This window comes from Castor canadensis, chromosome 1 (assembly GCF_047511655.1).
Source record: "Castor canadensis chromosome 1, mCasCan1.hap1v2, whole genome shotgun sequence".
Classification (NCBI taxonomy): domain Eukaryota; kingdom Metazoa; phylum Chordata; class Mammalia; order Rodentia; family Castoridae; genus Castor; species Castor canadensis.
Window position 1 is genome coordinate 30,926,088 of NC_133386.1, and position 10,572 is coordinate 30,936,659.

At 36.1% G+C, this 10,572-nt stretch overlaps 1 pseudogene; it reads left to right on the forward strand.

Annotated features, from left to right (window-relative positions):
- The first annotated feature begins 4,257 nt into the window (after nucleotides 1-4,257).
- Nucleotides 4,258-5,279, forward strand: LOC109687508 (trace amine-associated receptor 8b-like; annotated as a pseudogene).
- The last annotated feature ends 5,293 nt before the right edge of the window (nucleotides 5,280-10,572 follow it).

A 10,572-nucleotide genomic window follows, 5' to 3' on the forward strand; every position in this document is an offset into this window, starting at 1 on the left:
AGATACTTTCAAAACATACATTTGTAAAACTGATTTTCTGAAGTCACACAATCAAGGCTATTAGCCAAAAGGACCATTTGAGTATTGTGCACAGTGTTATAGAATATATTACTTTGTAATTAGAGATTGGCGCTCAAAAAGGGTGGCAAGGTTCTGTTCAAAGACAGTTACAGCTAATTCAGAAGACGATATGAATTTGAAAGCACATCTTTCATAGAACAGCAATAACTCTAACTCTCCACGACAGACAGCAGATTGAAAATACACAGTTTAAAGATAATAGATGCATACAAAATTACTTTGCATTTGTATAAATTGCTTATAATACATTTAAATTATGAGAGTTGTCAGACATAGCATTTTGTTTTTCTGTTTGTTAGTATTAATGAATAATTAATGAGGAAACAAGTTTTAGAGATATTCCATGCACTAAATTATTGAGCTGGACATGTGGATCCATACCTATTCAAAGCTAATGCTCTACTACCATTATGAATCAGTTTCAAAAAATTTTCCAGAAGAAAAAGTCATAGACTATCTTCTTAGGAATTACATAGGAGTTGACAGGGTTTGATGAATGAATGGATTGAGGATTTTTGACTGAAAGTCTGAACAAAGTCTTTATCTTGTTTGAGAAGTAAATGTGAAGAGAAAACAACTGTGACATCTGATTGTGCATATTTTTCTCATTTTCACTTGAACTAGGTTTTTAGTATTCAAATATTAAAAATATAGAGGGTTTTTTTTTCTTTTTTTTTCCTGATAAGAGGTACTATTCCTACTAACTCTTCTAACTTTTGTATCTGATGGAACACAACAATTTGGACACAGGTATATCAGAGAGACAGACAGAGAGAGAGAGAGAGAGAGAGAGAGGATACCTCACATTTGTGTACCTCACATTTGTGTAGAAGCTGGAGGATGCCTGAGATGGCCAGCAAAATGCTCTCTTGCTAGGACATCACATCTTAGTCCCCAGAACCTGTGAATATATTACCTTACATAGTATAAGGAACTTTGCAGATATGAGGAAATAATTAAGAATTTTAAAAGATGATATTTCTCCTGGATCTTTCATATGGGTCCATGGTCTTCACAAAGGTGATTAAAAAGAAAGAGGGAGGGAGAGAGTCAGTAGATACTATTTAGCTGGTTATATGGATAGAGAAATGAGTAACAAGCTAAGGAAAGCTAAGAAGCAAGAAAAGGCAGGAGGCAGATTCTCCCTTAGAGCCTCAAGGAGGGATGTCTGTTGGTGTTAAGAAATTTTCCCTTTTTCTATTTACTTGAATCCCATGTGCCAGAGGGTGGTTCTATGCCTGATTGATTTCCTGGCAGTAAAACTATTCCAGTAAGAGTTCAATATTCAGTCTCACATTCTCCATGAATTCTTTAACATCACAGAATAAAATAAAAATAACCCAAATCTAAACAATAGCAATAGCAACATTAGTATTTTCTGAATCTAAGTATCCTGATCTTAAGACTTCTCTCTCTTCCTCTTTGCAGTTGAGCTGTATTAGTCTTTGTACATTGTCTTACTTGCCTTCCCTAACCATTCCATTCACTCAATCTGCTGTAACTGAGAGTTTTGTCTCTGACATTCCACTAGCAATCTAATTATGCACTTCAGTAATTAGTTGACAATGACTAGTAACAATTCTCAGGTTTTATGTAATTTGACACATTTCCAACATTTTTCATGCTTAGCTCCATCTTCATTGTAAAACATCTTCCATCCCAAAGGGTTTGTGGTGCCACTTTTCCCTGTTTCTCCCTGTGTTACTCTTGTTACTCTTTCTTTTACTCCTTGTTACTCTTTCTTTTACTCCTTGTTACTCTTTCTTTTACAGGAATAACTTTGAAGTTGGTGCTCCTTCTTCCATTGTCATTGTGTACTTTTTACTCTAGTTAACAAATAGTGAGCATCCCAGGCACTGTGTGATCACAATCACTCTTATGGTTTCAAAAACACCAGAATGTGAGAAATCCCAATGGATTATCTCTGACATAGTTTCTTTCTTGAGATGAATGAAAACTTCATGGCCTCACTACTTAGTGAACAATTCCAGTTTCATATCCCTCCTACCAGTGAAAAACTAAGCCATCATCTTTCCCTCCTAAAGGTCCTCTTTCTTTTCCAGACTGTAATTTTTCTCTTGGCAAGTTGAAAATCGGGAAACCACCCTAACTCCTGCCTCTATCATGTGGCCCTATGTCCTTATGTCCCTTTCAGTCTTTAAATTGCATATTTCATATTTTCAGAAGACAGGGAGGCAAAGTTCCTCAATAAGAATGAGTGAGATTGAGTTTTGATTGAGAATTTATAGAGTAAGTAAGATAGCATTGACAGGAAGAATTTGTTAGAAAATCAGCTGGCTGTTTTCATGCCAATATTTTAATTCCAATATTTTAAAATATTTTTATACTGAGTGGCAGATCATAGTTTTGTTTTCAATCTCTGAATCTACTGCTGTGGAGGAAAAGTCTTTATCATCCCCTACTTGATAGCTACTTTTAGGATTAAAAGTAGCTATATTCTGAGAGCAGAAATCTTTTTACAGAGCCTTAGCTCCCCAAATTCCTGCTAATACTGCAAAAACAAAGCCCTGGATCAGGAAAGACTGTTAGTGTTACAACCGGTTGTCCTCAGCTGCCACAGCCTCCTGCCTGGCCATTTTGAAGTTGCCAACATAGAGGGTATCTTGTGCTGCATTATTGAGTTGCTATTACAAAGAGATACTTTAATATCTGAAACAAAAGAGGCAGAGTTGGTCCATGGGCTTGCAACTGGTGCAGTGGCACAGAGTCCTGCAATTGGGTATTGACACCTGTAGTGTTACCTTGGATTTCTTAACAATGTTATCTTTGAATTTGTACTTTCTTCAGTGAAACTCAAACTGACAATGAATATGTGCTCGATGCTTGAAATCTCAAATCACCTGTTGTCCTCCATTGCGCCACCTCTTTCTTCCCTGGATGAGTTCTCAGTGATCTGATTCTCTACTCTTTAGCACATAAGACCCCATCCAAACTTTCCTCTCCAACTGGACACCTGCCATTCTTTCTGTCCTTGCAGATATCTGGATGCAGTAGGAAAGAGTTGTGGTCGGTGTGTCCTCTGAAGTCTCAAGTCTATGCACAGGATGGTCTCTCTACCCCTGGCTGGCAGAGTCAGCCTTTTAATCGGCTACATGATGGGGCTAAGCCTCCTGCCACTTCAGTACAGATATTGAGTGCCTCTTAGTGTGGAGGTTGAACCACTTCAGCATTGCTAGTCTGCCTTTGGTTGAAGCAGCAGGCCAGTGAGAAGGCCATGTGCTTTTGTCAGATTCCTCACCACCATCCTGACCATCGCATATTAGTTCAGCAGCTGACAGACAATCTGAAAGTGGGTGGGCATTACATCAGTGCACATAAGGTTGAGCATACAGACAACTGGGAGAATTTTCATTGTCATGTAAAAACCTCTGAGACCAAGGAAGAGGGACATTATATAACCAATATCAAACATCATGACAGATCAAAAGAAAGTAAAAAGCTTTATGCTTTAGAACTTTTCATGAAAAAAATTTTCTGTATTTGTGATGGAGGTCCCTTTTCCCTTGTGTATGTTCAGTTAGTGCTCAGCCTCTCAAATGATTAGGCAGTCTTAGAAATACAGATGGGTAATATTGTTGTCAAAAGCTGAGCTACACTATTTCAGGACTGTTGAACGTAAAGAAATCTCTTGGTTAGGCAAATTGGAAGTGTTTCTACAAAGCAGCAGAGCATCCAGAAACATGCTCTGAAAAACTTTTTAACTATAATCATCAAAAGTCAGTTTCCTTCCATGATTTACACCTTGCACTGTAGGGATTACTTGTGGGGAATTTACAACATATGAAGAGGATTGTCTGGCTTCCTAAAACATACTAAATGGTAGAAGCCTATTAAAAGGTAACTTTTCAAATATGTGATTATTCTTTGCAAGGAAGCACATCACAGGTGAAAATTTTATTTAAATAAAATTTCTTCACTTATTTTTGTAATGTGATTCCTGGGCTGATGAAAAGTCAAAGTAGATTTGCCTGGGCTTAGCTATGATGTTTGGAATTAATTACAGAAATAATTAAAATGGAAAAAGATATAAGCTTAGCCAATATTTAAAATCAATTTTTAGATATAAAGCCTCATTTAAAAATTTTTAGAACTCAGTATCACTATCCCCTATCACAAGGAAAGACAGAAATAGAGCAAGGATCACACAGCAAAACCATGACCAGTAACTTCTCCCAGCCAGTTTTGCAGCTTTGCTATGAGAATGTGAATGGATCATGTAAAACTCCTTACTCCCCTGGGCCCTGGGTGGTCCTGTACATGGTGTTTGGCTTTGGGGCTGTGCTGGCTGGGTGTGGGAACCTCCTGGTGATGATCTCCATCCTGCATTTCAATCAGCTGCATTCTCCCGCCAATTTTCTCATTGCCTCTCTGGCTTGTGCTGACTTTTTTGTGGGAGCAACAGTGATGCCCTTCAGTATGGTCAGATCTGTGGAGAGCTGCTGGTACTTTGGAGCTGTATTTTGCACCATTCACAGTTGTGTGATGCAGCATTTTGCTACTCTTCTCTTCCACCTGTGCTTCATCTCCATTGACAGGTACATTGCTGTCACTGACCCTCTGGTCTATCCCACCAAGCTCACGGTGTCTGTGTCAGGAATTTGCATTGGCATCTCCTGGATCCTGCCCCTGGTGTACAGCGCTGCTGTGTTCTCCACAGGTATCAGTGATGATGGGATGGAAAACTTAGTAATTGCCCTCAATTGTGTAGGTGGCTGTCAAATAGTTGTCAATCAAGATTGGATTTTGGTAGATTTCCTATTATTCTTCATACCTACTCTTGTTATGATCATTCTTTATAGTAAGATTTTTTTGGTAGCTAAACAACAAGCTATAAAAATTGAAACTACTACAGGGAGTGGGAAAACAGAATCATCCTCAGAGTTACAAAGCCAGGGTAGCTAAAAGAGAGAGAAAAGCAGCTAAGACCCTGGGAGTCACAGTGGTAGCATTTATGGCCTCATGGCCTACCATACAGTATAGATTCACTGACTGATGCTTTTATGGGATTTATCACCCCTGCTTATATTTATGAAATTTGTTGTTGGGTTACCTATTTTAACTCTGCCATGAATCCTTTGACTTATGCTTTATTTTATTCTTGATTTAGGAAAGCCATAAAACTTATTTTAAGTGGAGAAGTTTTCAAGAGTAGTTCATTATCTGTTATGAGTTTATAATCAGAATAAATAGAAATACTAAATTGAGAATGTTCAGATATTTTCAAATTTATAAATTTGTGATAAGTTAAATGTAGGAAATGAATCAAATTTTTAAAAATTAAACAAATATATCAGTTTTAAATTAGTCAGAAAAAAGTCTTATGAAAGTTAGACCATTAAACCACCATAGGAAGTTTACTACACAAAATAACAAATGATAAAAGGCTTTACACGTGTCACCTGGTCACTGTTTTTTTTTTACAGGCCATTGCCAGTGCATTTGTTTCTTCCAATGCCCTGAACCCTAAATCTCATTTTGGATATGAAATTTCTAATCATCTTATCTTTAATGATACCTCTCGTTTATCTTCAAATGGTCTTTCTTTTTGTATTTTGTAAAAATTCATTAGCTTTCTAGCATTGTGATTCCAAAGTACCAGACTTGGTGTCTCAAGCAACAGAAACGTTCTTTCTTAAGCTGTAGAGGCTAGAAGCCCAAGATCAGTCTACACCAACATTGGGTTCTTATGAGGTACTCTCTTCTAGGCTTGAATATGGCTTTTTTTTCTGTGTCCTCAAATATTCTTCCTCTGTGATATCTGTGTCTTTATCTCTTCTTATAAGCACATCTGTCATGTTGGATTAGGGAACACCTCAAAAACTTCATTTTAACTTAATTACCTCTTTGAATACTGAATACTGAAGATTAGGACTATGGGACCAATCACCCTGTCTTGAGAACACGTAGTCACTACAGACATTACTCAGAAATTGTAGAAGTGGAACAGTGTGCGACAAAAAGCCAGGCACAGGCAACTGAGAATGAATTATCATTTGTCACTAGCAGTTGTCATTTTTACATGTTTTACCCACTAAATAGTGTATAATTCTGAAACTTTTTAAAATGGTTTTTCTCACCTAAAATCAGTGAACACAGTAGTCCCCTCTTAATATTTAGAGGATACTTATAAGACACCAGTGCATACCTCAAACTGTAGGTAATACTGAATCCTACAACTTATATTTAAGTATTTTTCCTACACAAAAACACACACATGCGCGCACACACACACTCGCACACACACACCACACACACATGTATGTGTGTGTGTGTATATATATATATATATATATATATATGGCACAATATATATATCTTCAATAAAACCTAATTTATAAATTAGGCACAGTAAGAGATTAACAGCAATAACTAATAATAAAATGGAACAATTATAGTAATAAACTAATAAAAGTTATATGAATGTGGTCTTTCAAAACATCTTTTTATACTGTAATCACACCTTTTCTTCTTGTTATAATGTAAGATTACATAACGCCTAGGTAATGGAGTGATATGAGTGAGTAAGCACTTGGTGAGACTGGGGGCATAATTTTTTTAGTTTGAAGTATGACAGTAGAAATAGTATAAGTTTCTGTTTTGTTCTTCACAATTTTATAGAAAGAAGATTTGTTCTTATGACAGATCTTGCAACCTCAGTATATGATTCTTTCTTTCCCTAATAAAATGTAGAATTTTTATGTTTTCATTTAAGGGAGGCACTTCATAACACTTTTTGGCATATCTGAGCTGACAGCATCCCTAGTCTTATTCACAGGGACTCTTATTAATTAAAATAAGGGTTATTTGAACAAAAGCCTATTATTCTACCACTACATTAGGTCTGATAACCAAGATGGCTATTTGTGACTAGTGGGCAGGTAGTGAATAGAGCATGTGTACACTGGAAAAGAGGATATTCCCTGGTACTCAGAATGGTGCTCAAGTTCAAACATGAATTTTTCTTTTGGAAACAGGGTCTTGCTGTATATCCCAGGCTGGCTTTATATTCCTGATCCTTCTACTTCAAAATCTCAAGTGTTAGGATTTAGAGGTGTGTGTCACTATGTCAGGCAAAACATGAATTTTTCATTTCTGGAATTTCCCATGTACTATTTTCAGTGAGTCACTGTCAACTCTAGAAAGCAAATTCTGGAAAAGGCTCTATTGGGGCAGGGGGATGGGGGGAGAGACTGTTGTATTTCACTTCCTGAGAAAGTTGTGGGGTGAAAATTCTAAGCTTATCTTGCAAAAAGTGTACTGCATTGAAAAGAGTATAAGCAATATATGCTGTAGTTTTACATTTTGTTCTATAGAATATTTTATACTGCTGTTTTAATGAAAGTCATTTTGAAATGCATATCTAGAATATCTTTGGTTTAATGAAATAAAATCATTGTAGAATAGAGGAATGGTGTATAAATCTTTTCTTTTCTTTTTTTTGATGCTTACCCATGGAGTCTTTAATTAAAATTATGGAAGTATTTTTTCCTCACTAGTTTCAAATAAGGTTTTTTTACTTTTCTCAAACAAAATTTGAGCAAAATTACGTGTGTCTGTGTCAGGAAGACTAAAGAGAAAAAAATGTTATATATTGTGTTGTTCTCCAGGCAAATCATTTTGAGGAATATGGACAACACATTTTAAGTTATACTATCAAGCACTAAAAATTTCAAGTATAGATCCTGTGAACAAAGGCCGAATTACCACTGTTAGGTCAGAACTTCATTCTGGTCATTTCTAAAACATTTTCTTCTCACTCACATGTGTTCTTATGGATGGAGGTGTAAAACAAGGAGTTAAAGGAGGTTTTTTGTTTTTGTTTTTAATAAAAAGGACTTTTGATGACTCTTAAAACATGTTTGAATTTTCATAGGTGGGTAGGAATGTGAAAACCTGCTTTTGCCAGTCAGGAATAATTTTTATAAGTAGGTGACTAGGCTTGGCAAATTGAAGGCTATTAGTATATAACTTACATTATAGCAATAAATAAATTTCACCTAGTGATTCTCAGAATTAAGACAGGATGCCATGTTTCCTATTTTTAAGAGTACAGAAGACAAGTGAGAGGGTTAGATACTATTCAATAAAAGTCCATTAGAAAATGGTGCTACTTTTGAATATGTAGTGAACATGTAGAACCTCAAAAAATGTAGAGGAGACAAGAGATGAGAGCTTTCAATAATAGTCATAAATATGACCACTCAAGACATGCTGATAATCACAGAACCATACAATGGGTCAGTTGGGACCATGCTAAAACCTCTGTGGATAACTGAGTTAGAGTTAAGATACATGATCCAGAAAATGTCATCCATAAGCTTGGGTAATTCTACCAAATTATCGCTCAAGAAAATATGAACAAAGATCATGTTAATATTGAGTATGAGAATGAAGGTTCTTTCTGGGTGCTGGTAGCTCATGCCAGCTATCCTAGCTACTTGGAGACTGAGATCTAGAGGACTGCAGTTTGACATCAGCCCATACAAATAGTTTGAGAGACCCCCATCTTCAAACTAACAAGACCAAAATGAGCTGGAGGTATAGCTCAAGCAGTAGAGCACCTGCTTTGCTACTGTGAACCTCTAAGATTAAACCCAAGTCCCACTTCCCAAAAAGTATGAAGGTTCTTGATTCTTGCCTAAGTTTTAGTTCTATGAGTTCTCATACCTTATTGTTTCCTTAATTGTATAGTAAAAATATATTTATCACCAAAATTCAGGATTGGAGATGTGGTTCAAGTGGTAGAGTGCCTGCTTTGCAAGCAAGAAGCTCTAAGTTTAAACCCAGTCCCACCAAAGCAAAATTCAGCACATCCATAGAGGTGGAACAACTGAAGCATTCTCTTTAAGCTCAAGATAAAGACATCATGCCTAATATCATCACATGGTATAAATGTTTTTAAGTACAAGTTAAAACAGTGAGGTAGGAAAAATTACGTATAGAGATTCAAAATTACAAAATTAAATGATCATTTTTGCAGATTATATGACCAAAAATAAATATTGAAATTCAAAATTAGGAAATTAAACTATCATATTTTGCTGATTATATGACTGTCTATATTTGCCTTACTACTATTGAGGCCTAGTCCCATTTATAAATCACTCTTTCCCTGACATAGAAACAGATTGCAGACTGATATTGCCCACAAGTATTGAGTTAACGTAAGCTGTAAATGTACTCAGTGTCTTCGGGTTATAACACATATATGAGCTAGCATCATGTTCTTACTTCATTTGCTAAAAATTCTACATGCAGGACATCTGTTCCCAGTAATAGTGGATTAGGTTATGTAGACCAATATTGAGGAAATCTAGATAATCTGGAAAAATGCCAGAAGCAAATGCAAGTTGTCTTTGAGAAAGGTCATTTCATCTCAGTCCTCAAATTATTAAGGCAATTTTTCATAGAGAATGTCTCACACTCTGTAAAAATAGCTAGAAAGAAAAGGAGGTAAGAAAGCATGTGAAAAACAACATAGAGAATGGGTGATTAAAAATATACAGAGAAAGTTCCTGTTATGCTTTGCAATAACTAAGTTAAATACTTTTGACAGTTTTAATGCACATTTATAATATATATTATATTATATTTATATATATAAGCCTATTTAGAATTGTCACAATAAATCCCTCCGTACAATAAATATGTCCTAATAATTTTTTTAAAAAAGAAACGTTCTCCTAAACTTCAGGGGATTTCATTACACCACTTCACAGCCTTTATAAAGTGGAGTCCTACACCACTTGAATCTGGAAGTGGTGGGAGAAGCCACAGTCTCTAGACATTGGCTACAGACAGTGGAACTGAGAGGCACCAAATGGATTTGATAGCCACGGTGTGATCCGAAGACACAGAAAAGATGTTCTAATGCAGAACCTATGGGAAGTACTCAAAGTAAGAATCAGAAAATATTTTAAACATGATGACAAACATATGATGAATAAAATGAAACATAAAGAAATAAAAATTGTGTGATATGGAGGAAATTTCTGATCTAGGCTATGATGAATCAGCTTGTCTCAAACTGCCCCTCATGGAGAAAAATGGTGAAAGTGAATTGAACACAGAGCGATGATTAACGCAGTAGAGGACAGCAAAGGCCATGGAGGGTTGTTGGACAAAATCATGTTCAGAAGGAAAACACTAACATGAGCTGAAGCTGCTACAAAGATTCTTGTATTCAAGGCAGCATTTATTCCTGCTGTGACCCAAAGAGACTAAGCAGAAATGAGTGACGGCCTAATTCAAATAGCTAGGAAGTGGTTTTGTGGAAACTGTATTTGAGGGTGCGGAGAACTTGTGTTTGAGAGACCAAGATCCAGGAGAAAAGAGAATGTGGAGATGCGATTCCAATAGATTCTTCTCTTTTACCTTTGACAAATTCCATTTCATCTCAGAAAGATAGAACCGGACCTATTTGAGTCTATCTCTTTTTTTTTTTCTTAAAACAGAATCTCACTAGGTTGA